The 22,114-nt window shown below is 48.2% G+C and overlaps 1 protein-coding gene across 1 annotated transcript in view; it reads right to left on the reverse strand.

The window, feature by feature from the left end:
- Positions 1-22,114, reverse strand: part of TBK1 (TANK binding kinase 1) — a 330,489-nt gene that overhangs the window by 288,610 nt on the left and 19,765 nt on the right. The window lies entirely within an intron of this gene.

Here is a 22,114-nt window from a genome sequence, read left to right on the forward strand (position 1 = left end):
TACTTACCGTAACAGGTGTTATCCAGGGACAGCAGGCAGATATTCTTAACACATGGGTGACGTCACCGACGGAGCCCTCGGTACGGACCTTTTTAACTAGAAGTTTCTAGTTGGCCGCACCGCGCGTGCGCGAGTGCCTTCCCGCCCGACGGAGGAGTGCGTGGTCCCCAGTTAGGATAAGCCAGCTAAGAAGCCAACCCGGGGAGGTGGGTGGGACGTAAGAATATCTGCCTGCTGTCCCTGGATAACACCTGTTACGGTAAGTAACTGTGCTTTATCCCAGGACAAGCAGGCAGCATATTCTTAACACATGGGTGACCTCCAAGCTAACAAAGAGGGAGGTGGGATGGTTGGCCATTAGGAAAATAAATTTTGTAACACAGATTGGCCGAAGTGTCCATCCCGTCTGGAGAACGCATCCAGACAGTAGTGAGTAGTGAACGTGTGAACTGAGGACCAAGTGGCCGCCTTGCAGATTTCCTCGATGGGCGTGGAGCGGAGGAAAGCCACAGAAGCAGCCATAGCTCGGACTCTGTGGGCCGTGACAGTTCCTTCCAGTGAGAGACCGGCCCGAGCGTAGCAAAAAGCAATACAGGCAGCAAGCCAATTTGAAAGTGTCCGTTTGGAGACAGGACGACCCAAACGGTTGGGGTCGAAAGACAAAAAGAGCTGAGGGGCTGTTCGGTGAGCTCTGGTACGATCAAGATAGTAAGCAAGGGCACGCTTACAATCCAGCGTGTGCAACGCCTGTTCCCCAGGATGCGAGTGAGGCTTAGGGAAGAAGACGGGCAGCACAATGGACTGGTTGAGGTGAAAAGCTGAGACCACCTTGGGGAGGAATTTAGGGTGGGTACGCAGAACAACCTTGTCATGGTGAAAAACAGTGAAAGGTGGGTCGGCAACCAGTGCATGCAGTTCGCTAACCCTCCTGGCAGAGGTGATGGCAATTAGGAAAAGCACCTTCCAGGTAAGGAGCCTGAGAGAAGTTGTGGCAAGAGGCTCAAACGGAGGTTTCATGAGAGCTGAGAGAACCACATTCAGGTCCCAGACGACAGGAGGAGGCTTGAGAGGCGGTTTGATGTTGAAGAGTCCTCTCATGAATCTGGAAACCAGAGGATGAGCCGTGAGGGGTTTTCCGAGAATAGGCTCATGAAACGCAGTGATGGCACTGAGGTGGACTCTGATGGAGGTAGTTTTGAGGCCAGCGTTGGACAGAGAGAGCAAATATTCCAAGACAGTTTCCACCGCTAAGGAGGTGGGTTCTTGATGATGCCGGAGACACCAGGAGGAAAATCTGGTCCACTTCTGATGGTAACATTGGAGAGTGGCCGGTTTCCTGGAAGCGTCCAAAATGAGGCGGACCGGTTGAGATAGATTCTCCGGAGAGGTCAGCCCGAGAGAAACCAAGCTGTCAGGTGGAGCGAAGACAGATTGGGATGTAGCAGAGACTGATGCTGTTGCGTAAGTAGAGTAGGAAACACAGGAAGTAGAATGGGTTCCCTGGAGCTGAGCTGGAGCAGGAGTGAGAACCAGTGTTGGCGAGGCCACCGAGGTGCGATAAGAATCATGGTGGCGTGGTCTTTGCGGAGTTTGGACAAGGTCCGCAACATCAGAGGAAGTGGAGGGAAGGCATACAGGAACCGATCCCTCCAATCGAGCAGGAATGCATCCGGGGCCAGACGGTGAGGAGAGAAGAGTCTGGAGCAGAATTGGGGCAGCTGATGATTGTGAGGTGCTGCAAAGAGGTCCACCTGAGGAGTGCCCCATCGAGCAAAGATGGAGAGCAGAGTCGGAGGGTCCAACGTCCACTCGTGGGGTTGAAGGATGCGACTGAGATTGTCGGCCAGAGAGTTCTGTTCGCCCTGGATATAGACCGCCCTGAGAAAAAGATTGCGGTCCGTGGCCCAGGTCCAGATGCGCAGAGCCTCCAAACAAAGGGGGCGAGATCCGGTGCCGCCTTGCTTGTTTATGTAGTACATGGCGACTTGATTGTCCGTGCACAGGAGGAGGACTTGAGGGCAGAGAAGATGTTGGAAAGCCTTGAGGGCATAGAACATGGCTCTGAGTTCCAGGAAATTGATGTGATGACGACGCTCTTGTGGGGTCCAAAGTCCCTGGGTGCGTAGATCTCCTAGGTGAGCTCCCCACGCGTAGGGGGACGCATCTGTGGTGATGATCATAGAGTGGGGGGGGCAGATGAAAGAGCAGACCCCTGGAAAGATTTGAGGAGTTCAACCACCATTGGAGAGATTGCTGAAGAGATGATGTCACAGAGATGGGATGAGAAAGAAGATCCGTAGTCTGTGACCACTGGTTGGCGAGAGTCCACTGAGGCGTGCGAAGGTGGAGACGTGCCAGAGGAAGGACATGCACCGTCGAGGCCATGTGACCCAGGAGGACCATCATCTGTCGGGCAGGAATGGAGGGATGCATGAGCACCTGACGACAGAGGTGGAGCAGGGTCCGCTGACGATCGGAGGGGAGAAAAGCCCTCATTAGTGTGGTGTCCAGAACTGCTCCAATGAATTGAAGTCGCTGGGTGGGAAGCAGATGCGACTTGGGGTAGTTGATCTCGAACCCCAGGAGGTGGAGGAGAGAGATGGTGTGATGAGTAGCCTGTAGCACAAGTTGAGACGTAGGTGCTTTCACCAACCAATCGTCCAAATAGGGGAACACCTGGAGGTTGTGAGACCTGAGGAAGGCCGCTACCACTATAAGGCACTTGGTGAAGACCCTGGGTGAGGAAGCGAGGCCGAACGGTAGCACCTTGTACTGATAGTGATGGTGCAGTACCTGGAACCGCAGGTAGCGGCGAGAATTTTGATTGATGGAGATGTGAGTGTAGGCCTCTTTGAGGTCCAGGGAACATAGCCAGTCGTGTTGAGAAAGAAGAGGGTAGAGCGTGGCAAGGGAGAGCATTCTGAACTTCTCCTTGACCAGACATTTGTTGAGGTCCCTGAGATCGAGAATGGGACGGAGGTCTCCCGTCTTTTTGGGTACCAGGAAGTAGCGGGAGTAGAATCCCTGCCCCCTTTGATCTGGAGGTACTTCTTCGATGGCATTGAGAAGGAGGAGGGATTGAACCTCCCTCAGGAGGAGGGGGGTTTGAGATGAGTTTGAAGCAGACTCTACGGGAAGGTTGTCCGGAGGTAGAGTCTGGAAGTTGAGAGAGTAGCCGTGGCGGATGATGTTGAGGACCCACTGGTCCGATGTGATGATTTCCCAACGGCTGGAGAAAATGGTGAGACGACCTCCGATGGGTTGTGGAAGAGGTAGCAAGGGTGGATGACTGGCTATGCCCTGGAGAGAAGAGTCAAAAGGGCTGAGTTTGTTTAGTAGGCTGAGGAGGCTTAGAGGGTTGAGAGGCCTGAGATCGAGCCTGAGCGTGATGTTGCTGTTGACGGGGCCGCCTAGATTGCTGGGGAGGCGGATTGAGTGGCCTGGCTGAGAACCTCCGTTGATAAGATGTTTGTGGCCGATAAGGTCGGGTAGGCGGTGCCTTCTTTTTCGGCTTGATCAGGGTGTCCCACCTGGTCTCATGGGCAGAGAGTTTCTGGGTGGTGGAATCCAGTGACTCTCCAAAAAGCTCATCCCCGAGACAGGGGGCGTTGGCCAGACGGTCCTGGTGGTTGATGTCCAGGTCGGAGACTCTGAGCCAGGCCAAGCGACGCATGGCTACAGCCATGGCAGAGGCCCGAGAGGTGAGCTCGAAGGAGTCGTATATCGAGCGGACCATATATTTGCGCATTTGGAGAAGGCCAGAGATGTGCTGTTGGAATAGCGGGACCTTGCGCTCAGGTAGGTACTTCTGGAGGGCAGACAGCTGCTGGACCAAGTGTTTGAGATAGAAGGAAAAATGGAAGGAATAGTTGTTTGCCCTGTTGGCAAGCATGGCATTTTGGTAAAGCCTCTTGCCAAACTTGTCCATGGTCTTACCTTCTCTGCCAGGAGGGGTAGAGGCATAGACACTGGAGCCCTGAGTCTTTTTTAAGGTGGATTCCACCAGAAGGGACTCATGGGGCAATTGAGATTTGTCGAATCCAGGAATAGGGATGACACGGTAAAGGTTGTCCAGTTTACGGGGAGCTCCCGGTACCGTGAGGGGATTTTCCAAGTTTTTGTAGAATGTCTCCCGTAGGATGTCATGCACGGGAAGCTTGAGAAACTCCTTAGGAGGTTGCTCAAAGTCTAAGGCTTCTAAAAAGGCTTGGGACTTTTTGGAGTCAGATTCCAGGGGAAGGGACAGAGCAGCAGACATTTCCCTCAGAAATTTAGAAAAAGAGGACTGTTCAGGTTTAGAGGTGGCATCAGGTGCCGATGGTTCCTCATCAGATGAGGAGGGATCCTCCTCGGTACCGAGAGGAGTCTCCTCCCATAAATCAGGATCCCTGACCTCTGGTGCATGTCGGGACACCGGGGTGGAGGGTGCGGTGTGGCGAGTCTTGGACAAAGATTTACCAGAGCGCACCGAAACGGTACCAGGGGAGGACGATCGGCGTCGTTCTCGGTCCCGAGAAGAGTGCCGTACCGCCTGGTGCCGAGGAGGATCCACTGTGGGTTGAGAATGAACCACTGGATCATCATGAAGTTGTTGGGCCGAAAGGATCGGCATCGAGGTGTTTACCGGTACCGAAGGAGTGGACACCGGGGGCTCGGTGCGGGGCTCGGGCCGGTCTGGTACCGGAAGGAGCGGTGCCAGGATAGAGGGTAGCAGTTGTTCAAGTTGTTTCTTCAACTGCTCCTGAAGCTGAGTTTGTAGAATGGCCGAGATACGGTCATCTAGGGGTGGCATCGGAACCGCTTTCTTTTTCTTCGGTTCCTTGGATGCCGCTCCACGCCCCGGCGATGAGGAGGCCGATGACGAGGCACTCACCGATATCGGGGCGGAGCGTTTACGGGACCGGTGCGATGCCGGTAGGGACGGTGTCGCCACCGTAGCAGGAGGGCGCTCGAGGGAAGAGGAAGGCTTCTTAGCCGGCTTACCTGGCGCCAGTGGCGCCGATGCGGGGTCGGTCGGTGTCGAGCTTGACGGTGCCGATTTTTGCGGTACCGCCGTTGAAGGTGAGGAATCCATCGCCGACTCGGTGCCGAAGAGAAGGGTTTGCTGGATTCTTCGGTTTTTAAGAGTTCGTTTTTGCAAAGTGGCACAGCGGGTGCAGGAGTCCGCCCGATGCTCCGGACCCAGGCACTGCAAACACCAATTGTGTGGGTCAGAAACGGAGATCGGGCGTGCACACCGCTGGCACTTCTTAAAACCGACCTGCGGGGGCATGAAGGGGAAGATAGCCTCCGCAAAATCGAAGTCCGAGGCCTGTATAATGGCAACAGGCCCCGCCGGGGCAAAAACGAAAGAAACAGGAAAAAATCAAAGTTTTTTTTTTTTTTTTTTTTTGCAATTCAAATAAAAAGGAAACCCGAAGGTAGAGGGAGAAAAATTTAGAACAAAAGCGCGAGCGGGAAGGCAAAAAGTGATTTCAACGGCCGTTGAAAAAATACACGCGTCTTCTTCGCTCCGCGGAAACGAAGAAACTGGGGACCACGCACTCCTCCGTTGGGCGGGAAGGCACTCGCGCACGCGCGGTGCGGCCAACTAGAAACTTCTAGTTAAAAAGGTCCGTACCGAGGGCTCCGTCGGTGACGTCACCCATGTGTTAAGAATATGCTGCCTGCTTGTCCTGGGATAATAATACTTTTGCAAGGAGTTCATCTTTGCCCTAGAAGCCAGTAAACACCTGACTGTGACCGCATTAGATGTTCTGGAATTTTCCAAGAAAGTGCTTGGGTCAGAAGAAAACCAAACCACATAAATCTAGGTCAAAAATGACTTACCAGAAGTCATACTAACCGCAGGTAAAAAGAGCTGATAAATCTACAATCAAGCCTAGGAGAGAGGGGGGCCCACTCTCAGGAATTATTGACCTTAGTATTAAGAATGTACTGTCATGGGAAATAGAGAAGTCATATTTGGCACCAGGTGACATCATGCTTCAATATGACTCAGTTACCAGTATGAATACCATCCAATCAACAAAAAATGACAAATGTGACAATCCAATTAAGTATGTAATTTGTAACCAGGTAACACTCTTAACCCTAGGCTACTAAACTAGGGTATAAAAGTAGCAAACCTGGTGACTTATGCTTCAGAACGGATTGGGCAACATATGACAGACCGGTACTCTGTGTAAGCTCCTCCGTTAGCCTAATTTGCTGATACTATATCCTATTTGGATACTATTTTTATAGAAGCTGTCTTTTATTTATTATTATTAAAGAAGCTATCTTTTATTTATTACTATTAAACATATATTATATAAATATTGGGTTATCAGTGTGAGGTCATTCTAATACATTGGAGGTTTAGCAGTGCCTTCAGTTATTAGACATGTATATTTACTTTAAACCACCTACAATTTCAAATGCATGGTATATAAAGCACAATTACTTACCGTAAAGCACAGTTACTTACCGTAACAGGTGTTATCCAGGGACAGCAGGCAGATATTCTTGACTGATGGGTGACGGCACCGACGGAGCCCCGGTACGGACACTTTTAGAGTGATTGCACTCTAAGAACTTGGAAAGTTCTAGAGACCGCACCGCGCATGCGCGAGTGCCTTCCCGCCCGACCCCGACGCACGGTCCCTCAGTTAAGATAAGCCAGCTAAGAAGCCAACCCGGGGAGGTGGGTGGGATGCAAGAATATCTGCCTGCTGTCCCTGGATAACACCTGTTACGGTAAGTAACTGTTATCCCAGGACAAGCAGGCAGCATATTCTTGACTGATGGGTGACCTCCAAGCTAACAAAAAGAGGGATGGAGGGAAGGTTGGCCATTAGGAAAACAAATTTTGCAAAACAGATTGGCCGAAATGTCCATCCCGATAATGAGATGTAAAAGTATGGACTGAGGACCACGTAGCAGCTTTGCAGATTTCCTCAATAGGCGTGGAACGGAGGAAAGCTACAGATGCTGCCATAGCTCTAACTTTATGGGCCGTGACAGAACCTTCCAGTGTCAGTCCCGACTGAGCATAGCAGAATGAAATGCAAGCCGCAAGCCAATTAGATAGCGTACGTTTAGAAACAGGACGTCCCAACTTATTCGGATCAAAGGACAGAAAAAGTTGGGGAGATGATCTGTGGGGCTTAGTACGGTCTAAATAGTAAGCTAAAGCCCGCTTACAGTCCAAAGTATGAAGAGCCTGTTCTCCGGAATGGGAGTGAGGTTTGGGAAAAAAAACAGGCAGTACAATAGATTGGTTGAGATGGAACTCAGAGACAACCTTAGGGATAAACTTTGGATGTGTACGTAGAACCACCTTGTCATGATGAAAGACTGTGAAAGGTGGGTCAGAAACTAGTGCATGGAGCTCACTGACCCTCCTGGCAGAGGTGAGAGCAATAAGAAAAAGTACCTTCCAAGTGAGAAATTTGAAAGAGGCAGTAGCCAAGGGTTCAAATGGAGGCTTTATCAAGGTGGAGAGAACCACGTTCAGATCCCAGATCACAGGAGGTGCTTTGAGAGGTGGTTTCATATTGAAAAGACCTCGCATGAATCTGGAGACTAGGGGATGAGCTGAAAGGAGTTTCCCCTGGACTGGCTCATGAAAGGCCGTAATGGCACTGAGATGGACTCTGACGGAAGTAGACTTGAGACCAGAGTTAGACAGAGAAAGCAGATAATCCAATAGAGTCTCCACTGCAAGAGACTTGGGGTCATGATGATGAAGGAGACACCAAGAAGAAAACCTCGTCCACTTTTGATGGTAACATTGTAGAGTGGCTGGTTTCCTGGAGGCGTTCAGAATGGAGCGAACAGGCTGAGATAGGATAAGATCAGTTGAAGTCAGCCCGAGAGATACCAAGCTGTCAGGTGTAGGGACTGCAGGTTGGGATGGAGAAGGGTTTCCTGATTCTGTGTAAGCAGAGAGGGAAACAGTGGAAGTAGAAATGGATCCCTGGAACTGAGTTGAAGTAGAAGGGAGAACCAATGTTGCCTGGGCCACCGTGGAGCAATCAGGATCATGGTGGCCCGTTCCCTCTTTAGTTTGAACAAGGTCCGATTGGACCAATCCAGAAGAAAAGCATCCGCTGCTAGACGGTGGGGAGAGTAGAGTCTGGAGCAGAATTGGGGCAACTGATGATTGTGAGGAGCTGCAAAGAGGTCCACCTGAGGAGTGCCCCATTGGGCAAAGATGGACTGTAGAGTCGATGGGTCGAGAGTCCATTCGTGGGGTTGGAGAACTCTGCTGAGCTTGTCCGCTAAGTAATTCTGTTCTCCTTGAATATAAATCGCCTTCAGGAATAAGCAGCGAGTGGTTGCCCAAGACCAGATTCTCTGAGCTTCCTGGCATAAGAGGCGAGAGCCTGTTCCACCTTGTTTGTTGATGTAGTACATGGCTACCTGGTTGTCTGTGCAGAGTAGAAGGACTTGAGGAAACAGAAGGTGTTGGAAGGCCTTGAGGGCATAGAACATTGCCCTGAGTTCTAGGAAATTGATATGATGCTTCTTTTCCTGAGGAGTCCAAACGCCTTGAGTTTGGAACTCGTTCAAATGGGCTCCCCATGCATAAGGGGAGGCGTCGGTGGTGATGACCAGTTGATGAGGAGGCAGATGGAACAGAAGGCCCCTGGAGAGATTTGAGGATGTCAACCACCATTGTAGAGACTGACGAAGAGATGATGTCACAGATATGTGTCGTGAGCAAGAGTCTGTCGCCTGAGACCACTGTAGAGCCAGGGTCCATTGAGGAGTGCGCAGGTGAAGACGTGCCAGGGGTGTGACATGAACTGTGGAGGCCATGTGACCCAAGAGAATCATCATCTGCTTTGCAGAAATGGAGTGCTGGGGCAGCACCTGCTGACAGAGCGATTGGAGGTTCTGAAGACGGTTGTCCGGCAAGAAGGCTCTCATCTGGACAGTGTCCAGCACCGCTCCAATGAATTGAAGTCTCTGTGTAGGAAGAAGGTGAGACTTGGGTACATTGATTTCGAACCCTAGAAGTTGTAGAAAAAAGATGGTTTGGTTGGTGGCCAGAAGAACAGTTTGAGATGAAATGGCCTTGATCAACCAGTCGTCCAGGTAGGGAAAAACCTGAAGGTGGTGGGAGCGCAGGAACGCTGCTACCACAACCAGACATTTTGTGAACACTCTTGGAGAGGAGGCAAGACCGAAGGGGAGCACACTGTATTGGTAATGACAGTGATTGATCATGAAGCGAAGGTACTGTCTGGAGGCCGGGTTGATTGGAATGTGAGTGTAGGCCTCTTTGAAATCGAGGGAGCATAGCCAGTCGTTGTGATCGAGGAGAGGATAAAGTGTAGCTAGAGATAGCATCTTGAATTTTTCTTTGACCAAGCATTTGTTGAGGTCTCGCAGATCTAGAATTGGTCTGAGGTCTCCTGTTTTTTTGGGAACTAGAAAATAACGGGAGTAGAATCCCTGCCCCCTTTGATCTAGAGGAACTTGCTCTATGGCGTTCAGAAGGAGGAGGGATTGAACCTCCTGACGAAGAAGGGCAGATTGAGGAGTGTGCAAAGCAGACTCTTTTGGTAGACTTTGGCCCGGAAGGGTGTGAAAGTTGAGAGAGTAGCAGTGGCGGATGATGTTGAGGACCCATTGGTCCGAAGTGATAACTTCCCACCGGCTGAGAAAGAAAGAGAGTCGTCCTCCTATCGGTTGAGGGAGGAGAGGAGATGTGTGAACGCTGGCTATGCCCTCGAGGACTAAGTCAAAAGGGCTGAGTCGATTTTTGCTGAGGAGGCTGCTTGGCTGGCTGTTGCTGCTGAGGTCTAGGCGTTTGCCTCTGTTGTTGACGCTGCCTCCGAGGTTGCTGAGTGGAAGGCTGCAAGGGGTGAGCCACAAAACGCCGCTGATAGGCCGATTGCTGTCTAAATGGCCGTGGAGGTGGAGGTTTCTTCTTGGTCTTAAAAAGGGTATCCCAGCGGGTTTCATGAGCCGAGAGCTTCTGAGTCGTTGAGTCCATAGATTCTCCGAACAGCTCATCCCCTAGACATGGGGCATTAGCCAACCGGTCTTGATGATTAACATCAAGCTCGGAGACCCTGAGCCAGGCCAAACGTCGCATGGCTACAGACATGGCTGTTGCTCTAGAGGTAAGCTCAAAGGTGTCATATATAGACCTTACCATGAATTTTCTGAGCTGGAAAAGAGATGAGGAGCATTGATGGAAAGCCTCACGATTCCCCACAGGAAGGTACTGCTCAAAGGAAGCCATGGTGGTAAGGAGATGCTTTAAATAAAAAGAAAAATGAAAAGCATAGTTACCAGAACGATTAGCAAGCATCGCATTCTGGTAAAGTCGCTTACCAAATTTGTCCATGGCTTTTCCCTCTCTGCCAGGAGGAACAGAGGCATAGACACTAGCTCCTGAAGTCTTCTTGAGGGTGGATTCTACAAGGAGAGACTCATGAGGGAGCTGTGGTTTATCGAACCCAGGAATAGGGATCACTTTATATAGGGAATCTAATTTGCGGGGAGCTCCCGGGACAGTAAGAGGAGTCTCCAAATTCTTGTAAAAAGTCTCCCTCAGGATGTCATGTAAAGGGAGTTTCAAGAATTCCTTTGGAGGCTTGTCAAAGTCAAGAGCGTCTAGAAAAGCTTTGGACTTTTTAGACTCGGCCTCCAAAGGAATGGAAAGAGAGTCACACATATCTCTTAAGAAAGAAGAGAAAGAGGTGGAATCAGGTTTGGAGGAAGTATCCTGAAGAACAGGCTCGTCCTCCTCTGACGAACACTCCCCTTCTGACAGAAAAGGTTCTTCAGAATCGCCCCACAGATCAGGGTCTCGAATATGGGGACCACGGTCCCGAGACTCAGGGGTGGATGGTTCCCGGTGTCGGGACTTCTGTACCGACTTACCTGACCTCATCGACGCGGTACCGGGCGATGTTATCGGTTGCACCGGAGCCGAAGTCTGTACCGACTGGTGATGAGACCTGGGCTCCGGTGCGAGGACAGGCATCGATACCGTGGAGGCCGAGTGTACCGGTACCGAAGGAGTGGTTGGTGACAATACAGACTGTTCCACAATCGGTACCGGTTGCCCAGTGGGGACCGACACTGGAGGGCCCGGTGTCAGGAGAGCTGGAAGGAGTTGTTTGAGCTGTTCCTTCAGCTGCACCTGTAAGATGGCCGCAATGCGATCATCAAGGGAGGGCACCGGTACCGCTTTTTTCTTCTGCGGTACCTGCGGTGCCGCTCTACGCCCCGGAGATGAGGAGCCCGATGTCGAGGGACTCACCTCAATAGGGGCGGAGCGCTTCCGCTGGCGCCTCACGGTCAGCAGGATTGGACTCTCTGCAATGGAGACCGGAGGACGTTCCAGCGGGGAAGGCTTCTTAGCCGGCTTACCTGCATGCTGCGACGCCGACGCAGTATCGCGTGGCGTCGATGAGGTGGGTGCCGACGAAACAGGTACCGAGACCGGTGCCGAAGACGCGGGGTCGGACATGTCGGTGCCAAAAAGCAGTCTCTGTTGTATTTCTCGATTTTTGAGAGTCCGCTTTTTCAAAGTGGCACAGCGGGTGCAGGTGGAGGCCTGATGTTCCGGACCCAGACACTGAAGGCACCAGTTGTGTGGGTCTGTAAGGGAAATAGGCCGTGCACACCGCTGGCACTTCTTGAACCCGGGCTGGGGGGGCATGAACGGAAAAACGGCTTCTGCCAAATCGAAGGCCGAGGCCTCAATGATGGCAGTAGGCCCCGCCGGGGCAAATCAAGAAAACTCGAAAAAAAATAAGAGATTTTTTTTTTTTTTTTTTACAAAAGAAAGAAAAAAGGAAGGGCAAAAAAACCCGAAAAAGTTTACGCGAGCGGGAAGGCGAATGAAAAAATTTTTCAACAGCCGTTGAAAATGCGACTTCTTAGCTCCGCGGAAACTAAGAAACTGAGGGACCGCGCGTCGGGGTCGGGCGGGAAGGCACTCGCGCATGCGCGTGCGGTCTCTACAACTTTCCAAGTTCTTAGAGTGCAATCACTCTAAAAGTGTCCGTACCGGGGCTCCGTCGGTGCCGTCACCCATCAGTCAAGAATATGCTGCCTGCTTGTCCTGGGATAATAGGTATTATCCAGGGACAGCAGGTAGATATTCTCACATATGGGCAACGTCATCCATGGAGCCCCAGTACGGACAGTTGCAAAAGTGCATTGGCACTTTTTAAAAACTTTAGAAAGTTCATGACTAACCGCATCGCACATACGCGAATAACTTCCCGCCCGACGCAGGCTTGCAGTTCCTCAGTCCAGTAATCTAGCTAAGAAGCCAACCAGGGGAGGTGGGTGGGTTGTGAGAATATCTGCCTGCTGCACTTAGATAACACCTGTTAAGGTAAGTGTGCTTTATCCCAGGACAAGCAGGGTGACTTCCAAGCTAACCAGAATGGAATGGTGGGAAGGTTGGCCTTTAGTAAAACAAATTTTGAAATACTACTTGGCCAAAGTGCCCATCCCATCTGGAATAAGATTCCAGACAGTAATGAGAGGTGAAAGGATGAACCAAGGATCAAGTAGCAGCTTTACAGATCTCATCAGATCAGATCCTACTGAAGCTGCCATAGCTCGAACTTTATGGGTTGTGACATGACTCCCCAGTTGTAGTCTAGCCTGACCATAACAAAATGAGATACATGCGCCAACCAGTTGGAAATAATTTTCTTGGAAACAGGATGACCCATCTTGTTATGATCAAAGGAGATAAAAAGTTGAGGAGATGTTCTAGGCGGCTTTGTCCTGTCGAGATAGTAGGCCACTGCCCATTTACAGTCCAAAGTATGAAGAGCCATTTCTCCTGAATGAGAATGAGGCCTGGGAAAAAATCCTGGAAGAACAACTGATTGACTGAGATGAAATTCGATGACGACCTTAGGAAGGAATTTTGGAAGAATGCAAAGTACAACTTTTTTCATGGTGGAACACTGTGAATGGTGGGTTCACCACCAGTGCTTGAAGTTCACTTATTCTTCTGGCAGAAGTGAGTGAAATGAGGACAACAACTTTTCAAGTAAAGAATTTGAGATGAGCCATAGACATTGGTTCAAATGGAGGCTTCATCAACTTAGCAAGAACCACCTTGAGATCCCAAACCACTGGAAGTGGTTTGAGAGGTGGTTTAACATTGAAAAGTCCTTTCATAAATCTAGAGACAAGAAGTTTCAAGTTTATTTAAAATTTATTTAATCGTCCTATCATATATTCAGGGCAATGTACAATTCTAAAAATATTTTATAACAGTACACAGGGGAACAAAAAGTTCATATAACAAATACATGACTTTCAAAACAGACAGGGTAAATAGGATAGAAATACAATAATTGGAGGCAGATGAGACAATCAAGGAAAATTACAAGAGGAGGGGGTTTTGTTTTGTTTTGTTTTTTAAAAAAATGATGGGTTTTGCTTTAGTTTTGGTGTTTGTACGATGTCTAGCAGTCAAATGCATCTTTAAAAATAAAACATTTTAACTGACTCTTAAATTTACCGTTTCTTTCCTCCCTTAAGTAGATTGGCAAGGAATTCCACAATTGGGGGGCCACGATGGAAAAAATGTATTGTCTGTGTATTAATAGTTTTAAGTGATGGAACAGTTAGCAAACGTTGGTCATTAGATAGAAGAGTTCTAGTGGAAGCGTAGAGAATTAGAATCCTGTCGATAAAAGCTGGAGACTTATGGAGTTGGGCCTTAAATGATAAGACATATTTTGTGAATTATTATATGCGATACTGGGAGCCAGTGAGATTTTTTAAGAAGTGGCAAGACATGGTCAAACTTTTTTGCATTCATGATAATTTTAATAGAGGTGTTTTAAATTAGCTGTAAACGCCTGATCTCTTTTTGAATAATACCCTTGAATAAGGCGTTACAGTAATCGATTTTAGAAATGATCAGTGAATGGATTAATATATTTAAGGATTTTGGTTCTAACCATTTAGAAACTGAGCGAATTTGTCGTAACCTGAAAAATGTTGATTTGACTATACTGCTAATTTGATCATGATAGGACAGTTTCTGATCGAATATGACCCCTAGAATTTTGATGGTAGTGACTGTCTAAAGAGTAGCACCTGTAAGTGTAATGGGGTGGTTGAATTTTAGGCCTTCTTTCCATGGAAAAAGCATTACATTTGATTTGGAAACGCTAACAGCAAGTCTATTAGTAGTGAGCTATTGATGTATTTGCTCAAGTTTCTTGGTAATTGATATTGATTCTGAAGGAATATAGAAATTGAATATCGTCTGTGTAAGCAAACACATTGAATCCAATAGATTGACAAATAGTCATTAAAGTTGCGAGAAAAATATTAAACAGGAGTGGAGAAAGAATAAACCCTTGAGGAATTCCATAGCTTGAAGAAATTTTATTTGAAATTGAGTTATTAAATGAGACAGTGGCAGAATGATTCTCAAAATATGAGCGAAACCATGCAAGAACATGGTTAGTGATACCAATAATTTCTAGAGCAGGGCTGCCTAAATCCAGTCCTCGAGATCTATTGGCAGGCCAGGTTTTCAGGATATCCACAATGAATATGCATGAGAGAGATTTGCCTGCACTGCCTTCTTGGTAGTTAAATCTCTCTCATGCATATTCATTGTGGATATCCTGAAAACCTGTCCTGACAGTAGATCTCGAGGACTGGACTTGGGCAGCCCTGTTCTAGAGGATGAGCAGTAAGAGGTTTTCCATCCATTGGTCGATGAAAGGCAGTGATAGCACTGAGATGGACTCTAATGGATGTGGATTTGAGGCCTGAGTCAGACAAATGAAGGAGATAATCAAAAACTGAGGAAACAGAGATGGATGTGGGATCCTGGTGATGAAGGAGACACAAAGCAGAAAAATGGGTCCATTTTTGCCGATAACACTGCTGAGTGGTCTGTTTTCTGGAAGCTTCCAATATGAGTCTGACAGGCTGAGAGAGGTGAAGAGCAGCTGAGCTCAGCCTGAGAGGTACCAAGCTGTCAGGTATAAAGACCGAAGGTTGGGCTGTAGAAGAGAACCATGACTCTATGTGAGAAGAGAAGGAAAAATCGGCAGAGGTATTGGTTCTTTTCAGATACTTAGTTGAAGTAGAAGGGAGAAGCAAGGCTGTCTAGATCACCAAGGAGCTATAAGTATCATAGTGGCCAACTCCTGCTTGGCTTTGACAATTGTCTTGAGAATGAGAGGAATGGATGGAAACGCATAGAGAAACTTGTGCATCCAATCCAGAAGAAATGCATTTGCGATGAGGTGAATACAGTCTGGAGCAGAACTGGGGCAACTTGTTGTTGTGGGGAGACGCAAACAAATCCACTTGAGGAGTCTCCTACCGAGAGAAAATGGGATGGAGAACTGCTGAGTTGAGCGTCTGTTCATGAGGTTGAAGAATTCTGCTGAGTTTGTCTGCTAAGAAATTCTGTTCCCCCTGAATATAGATTGCTTGCAACATCTTTCTCACAGCAATCACCCAAAGTTGGCTCTTCTGAGCCTCATGACAGAGGAGAGAACCCATCCCTCCTTGCATGTTGATATAGTACATGGCGACTTGATTGTCTGTTCAGACTACAAGGATATGATTCACCACTAGATGCTGAAAAGCTCAGAGCATAGTAAATCACTCTGAGTTCCAAGAGTTTTATGTGAAAATATCGTTCTCTGGGGGTCAGTAACATAGTAGATGACGGCCGATAAAGACCCGAATGGTCCATCCAGTCTGCCCAACCTGATTTCAATTTCAATTTTTTCTTTTTAGCTATTTCTGGGCAAGAATCCAAAGCTGTACCTGGTACTGTGCTTGGGTTCCAATTGCCAAAATCTCCATTTAAACCTACTCCAGCCCATCTAAACCCTCCCAGCCATTGAAGCCCTCTTCAGCCCATTCTCCCCCAAATGGCCATATACAGACACAGACCATGCAAGTCTGCCCAGTACTGGCCTTAGTTCAATATTTAATATTATTTTCTGATTCTAGATCCTCTGTGTTCATCCCATGCTTCTTTGAACTAAGTCACCGTTTTCCTCTCCACCACCTCTCTCAGGAGCGCATTCCAGGCATCCACCACCCTCTCTGTAAAGTAGAATTTCCTAACATTGCTATTGAATCTACCACCCCTCAACCTCAAAATAAGTCCTCTGGTTTTACTATATTCCTTTCTCTGGAAAAGATTTTATTCTACGTTAATACCCTTCAAGTATTTGAACGTCTGAATCATATCTCCCCTGTCCCTCCTTTCCTCTATGGTATACATATTCAGGGCTTCCAGTCTTTCTTCATACGTCCTCAATAGGTTGATGAATCTGTGGTGAGAACTTTTTGATGAGGAGGCATGTGAAAACAACAGACCTCTAGAAAGATTGGAAGAGTTCATCCAACAATGAAGCGACCGTTAGAGATGAGGTGATAGAAATATGCTGTGAGAGTGGGTCGAGAGCATGAGACCACTGAGGCGTCCAGAGGTGCAGCCTCGCAAAGGGAGTCACGTGCACTGTAGTAGCCATGTGATCCAGAACCATCTTGTGTCTGGCTGAAATTTACTGAAGCTGGGCGATCTGATGACAAAGTTGGATTAGAGTGTCCCAACATTCTTGAGGAAGAAACGCCCTGAATTGAGTGGTGTCGAGTAGAGCTGCGATGAACTGGAGCCTCTGAGAAGGTTGAAGTTCTGATTTGGGGAAGCTGATCTCAAACCCCAAGTTCTGAAGAAATAATATAATTTGATTTGCCACCAAGATCACACCTTGAGGTGAATGATCCTTGATGAGCCAGTTGTCTAGGTAAGGAAAGACTTCAAGGCCTCTGTCACCACTATCAAGCACCTGGTGAAGACTCTGGGAGAGGAGGCCAGGCCTAAACGTAGAACTTTGTATTGATATTGGTGGTGTGCCACTTGAAATCTGAGGTACTTCCTGTAAGACAGATGAATGGAAATCTAGAGAGCATCGTTTTGAGCCAAGATGGGATATAGAGTAGCTAGAGATAGCATCTGAAATTTTTCCTTGACAAGGAAATTTGTTGAGGGCTTCAAGATCTACGATAGGTAGACCCCCTGTCTTCTTCGAGACTAGAAAACAGCAGGAGTAAAACCCCCGGTTCTGCTGATCCGCAGGAATCTTCTCAATGGCATTGAGGAGGAAAAGTGAATCGATTTCCTGAAGAAAGGAGGACTGGTGAGGGTTCAAAGCAGACTCTCTTGGAGGATAATCTGGAGGAACAATGAGAAAATGGAGAGTAACCTCTTGAATGATCTGTAGAACCCAGAGGTCTGAGATGATCAACTCTCAACATGGGAAATATTTGGAGATGAGATATATTGGCACTAAAAAAGGTTCAATGAAGAGCGACCAAGATGGTAAAGTGGATGAAATGCCTCTCATATGAGGAAAGACTAAAACGGTTATGGCTCTTCAGCTTGGAAGAGAGACGGCTGAGGGGAGATATGATTGAAGTCTACAAAATCCCGACTGGAGTAGAATGGGTACAAGTGGATCGATTTTTTTTACTCCATCAAAAATTACAAAGACTAGGGGGACACTTGATGAAGTTACCGGGAAATACTTTTAAAACCACTAGGAGGAATTTTTTTTTCACTCAGAGAATTAGTTAAGCTCTGGAATGCATTGCCAGAGGATTTGGTAAGAGTGGATAGCATAGCTGATTTTAAGAAAGGTTTGGACAAGTTCCTGGAGGAAATGTACATAGTCTGTTATTGAGAAAGACATGGGGGAGGCCCTGTACAGGTAGCATGGAATATTAATTACTTCTTGGGTTTTGGCCAGGTACTAGTGACCTGGATTGACCACTATGAGAATGGGCTACTGGGCTTGATGGACCATTGGTCTGACCCAGTAAGGCTATTCTTACGTTTTGTTCTAACCACAATTGGCTGAAGGAGATGCTGATGTAATGGGATTGCAACTATGCTCTCGAGTAGCCCATCAAAAAGACTGGGTCGATTTAGTCAGAGTAGACGTTTAAGGTTTCTGAGGGCGTTGCTGCTTCTGTTTCTTCTGTTGTGGCCTGGACGGAACAGAAGGTTTGGCCAAAAATCGCCTCTTAATATGAAGAGGAGGGTTTGAATAGTCTTGCTATGGCAGGCTTGGATTTAGGTTTAAGCAAAGCATCCCAATATTTTTCGTGGGCCAAGAACTTATGAGTAGCATTCTCCATGGAGTCTCCAAAAGCCTCATTCCCCCAGAAAGAAGATGCTGACCAACCTGTTTTGGAAGTTAACATTCATGTCGGCAACCTTGAGCCAGGCTAATCTCCTCATGGCCACAGACACAGAAGCAGCCCTGGAAGACAACTCAATGGTGTCATAAGCAAACTGAACCATGTACCGCCTTAATTGAGTGAGGGTGCTAACAATGTGCCGGAAATCTTTCACTTAGTGGGATGGAAGATATTTATTAAAAGCAGGCAATTGCTTAACTAGATGTTTCAGGTAACATGTGAAATAGAAATTGTAATTAATGACTCGATTTGCTAACATGGAGTTTTGGTAAAGATGTCTCCCAAACCTGTCCATAGTATGTCCCTCTCGACCTGGAGGAACCGAGGCATAAACTTTGGATGGGGTAGACTTTTCAATGTAGACTCCACCACCAAAAACTGATGAGACAGTTGAGGTTTGTCAAAACCTGGACTGGGAATAATCTGGTAGAGAGAGTCCAGTTTTCTGGGAGCAACAGGAACAGAGAGAGGCGATTCACAATTTTTATGAAGGGTTTCTCTCAGGATCCATGCAAAGAAAGTTTAATAAGTTCCTGAGGAGGCTGATCATACACCATGGTTTCCAAAAATTTGGCACTATATTTGGAATCTGCCTCCAGTTTGACAGACAGGTCCATACCCAACTATCTAATGAAAAGAGTGAAGGAAGGTCTCTCTGTAAAGGATGTCTTACATGGAGATTTTGGCTCAGGAGAGTCATAAGCCTATGTGGTCGAGTGAGAAATGTCAATATTGGAATCCATCTAAAAGGTCAGAGTCAATGAACAGTGATGGAGAATGATGCTGCCACTTGGAACGGTGCTAATCAAATGAAGAAGGCGATGCAGGATGTTTACATTTCTCTGGACGTTTGAAAGCAACATGTTTGGACTAGTGCTGCCCGATTCATCGATTCACTTTGGTGAATCTATTTGAATCAATTCATTTATAAAAAAACAAACAACTAAAAAAAAAACAAATTGGGCTCGCTGATTTGTTCAGGTCTCCTAAAGCAGGAGCGGCAGTGCTGCCTCTTGCTGGCCGTCCACTGCTGCTGCCGCTCCTGCTTTAGGGGGCGAGGGTCAGTTGAAAAGTGTTGCAGTGCATAGGCGCTCTTTGTAGCATCCTTTGGCTTCCCCCCGGTCTCCCGGTCTCACCTTCAGCTAATTAGAGCAGCCTGCAGAGGATCGCCGGTGCCGTAGTGATCTTAGCAGCCAGCTATCATCCTCCTCAGCACGTTCCCTCTGCCACGATCCTGCCCCAGATGTCAGAAGAGGGGCGGGACTGCGGAAGAGGAAATGTGCTGCAGAGGCTGACGGCAGCCTGCTAGGATCACTACAGCACCAGTGGTCCACTGCAGGCTGCTCTAATTAGCTAAAGGTGAGACCAGGAGCCAGGGGAGAAGCCGGAGGACGCTACAAAAAAAAAGGGGGGGGGGGAACATGCAGACCTTCAAGGGTGCCCTGGTGTAGAAGTACATGGAGGGAGGGAGGGAAGGGGGGTCCAAAGAGATATGCATATGCTGGAATGGGGGGAGGGGGGAAGAAATAAAGGGTCTAAAAACAGGAGAGGGAGACAGATGGACAATGGGATTTAGGGAGAGAAGGAACAGAAAGTGAGAGAAGTTGGACACAAGAGATGGAGTAGAGCAGGGGTGTCAAAGTCCCTCCTCGAGGGCTGCGGTCCAGTGGGTTTTTCAGGATTTCCCCAATGAATATGCATGAGTGTGGCACAGTGGTTAAAGCTACAGCCTCAGCACCCTGAGGTTGTAGGTTCAAACCCATGCTGCTCCTTGTGGTTCTGGACAAGTCACTTAATCCCCCTATTGCCCCAGGTACATTAGATAGATTGTGAGCCCGAGACAGACAGGGAAAAATGCTTGAGTACCTGAATAAACTCATGTCAACCGATCTGAGCTCCCCTGGATAGAAAATTGAATAAATAAATAAATCAATGAAAGCAGTGCATGCAAATAGATATCATGCATATTCATTTGGGAAATCCTGAAAACCTGACCGGATTGCGGCCCTCAAGGAGGGACTTTGACATCCCTGGTGTAGAGAGAGGGAGGATAGATACATTGGATAGGAGGGAGAATTGGTAAGAGAAGGAGAGAGCTGGTGGACCCTGGGGTGGTGGGGAAGGAGGGAGAGATGCTGGATGAAAGGGTAGTTGAGAAATGGAGAGATTGTGGATCTGAGGATGGTGGGGACAATCACTGCAACTGCGGGGATGGTGACGAAAAAATGAAATATGCCAGACCTCCGGGGAGGGAAGGGAAACAGAAGATGAGGACAGAGATGGAAGATGGATGGTTAGCACGGAGAAAGAAAAAAATGACAAATGGGAAGAAGACCCTGGCAAGCGAGTTATTAGAAGACGTTTGTTGCAGAGCCTGAGACCAAGATCATTTGAATAATGACCAGACAACAAAAGGTAGAAAAAATAATTTTTTTTCTGTTTTGTGATTACAATGTGTCAGATTTGAAATGTGTATCCTGCCAGAACTGGTATTAGACCGCAAATGTGAGCTAGGATTTAACAGAGAGAGGAAAAAAAAGTCTTTTTTGTTTACACCACAGTACCAGTGTGGGTAGGAGAGGACAAAGGGGGTGTGGGGTGGGTAAAGAGGGTATAAAAATAAACCCACCAGAATGTTTGAAAAAAGCACCCAATTGGGCAGGAAAATCAAATTGAATCGATTCAATAGGCTGAATTGAATTGAAATTTTTTCCCTGAATCGGGCAGCACTTGTTTGAACTTACAAGAACACTTGCTGGACTGAGAACGTTAACGAGAAGAAGAGTGATACTTCAACGAACTGGAATGGTGTCTGGAGGCACGATGCTTCGATGCATGGCTGAATGATGACCGGTACTGAGAGCCATGACTGTGCATTGATGAAGCATAGCAGTACTGGCATCCCGTGTGGCTTTAAAACTCAGGCTGAGCCGGTACCGGAGGAGTCAGTGTCAGGGTAATGAGCTGAAACGTGTCCCCATACTCTGCACAAGAGAGAGCATCAAGCTTCTCTTTGAAAGAAAGCACTGGAACCTGTGGCTTCACTGCCAGTACCAACGGTGCCACGACTCGTTCCGGAGAGGATGACGATGCACCTCTCGATTTAGAAACAAGTCACATAGAGGGGTCTTTGCATGGTCGGCATGATTGAACTCGATGCCATAATGACCTGTGACCCCGTCTAGGAAGCTGATGGCTTTTTAGCTGGCTTACCAGAAGGAGTGATAACCTGCGACACTTGAGTAGATGTTGGTGCATCGGACGACATCAAGAGCTTGACATTGATGCATCTGCTCCCTTCATGCTGACACCGAATAACTTTTCTTGTTGTACCGCTCGCACCCCCAAAGCCTCCCCACCCACCCCATCATGTAGAAGTTTCCTACCGTCGTCCTGCTGCTTCCTCTGCCGGCGGTCCTGCCCCTTCTCTTAGCCCTGCGTCTAAGCTGCTTCCTCTTCCGGCGGTCCCGCCCTTTCTCCGACGTCAGATGATGATGGGGGCGGGGAGGCTATGGGGGTGCGAGCGTTCCTTCGGGGTGGGGGTGCGGGTTCGAGCGGTCCTTCGGGGTGGGGGTGCGAGCGGTCCTGCGGAGGGGGGGGTGAATCAGACGTTGGGGGGGCATCAGGCTTTCAGGGTGGGGACAGGACTTCAAGGGGGATAGGAGAGTCGGGGCGGGCTAAAGGAGAGTGGGCTGGCCAGAGGAGAGTCGGGGCGGGCGAAAGGAGAATCGGGCAGCAACGGGAGAGTCGGGGGCGGCATGCACGGTATATAAAAATTTATTTACATAAATTACAGCTCCCCGCACGCTATACCCGTGTGCGCGTTTTACACGGGTGCGCAGTATATGAGTGAAAATACGGTAGTTTGCTTTTAAATCCA

The sequence above is a fragment of the Geotrypetes seraphini genome, chromosome 9 (assembly GCF_902459505.1).
Source record: "Geotrypetes seraphini chromosome 9, aGeoSer1.1, whole genome shotgun sequence".
Classification (NCBI taxonomy): domain Eukaryota; kingdom Metazoa; phylum Chordata; class Amphibia; order Gymnophiona; family Dermophiidae; genus Geotrypetes; species Geotrypetes seraphini.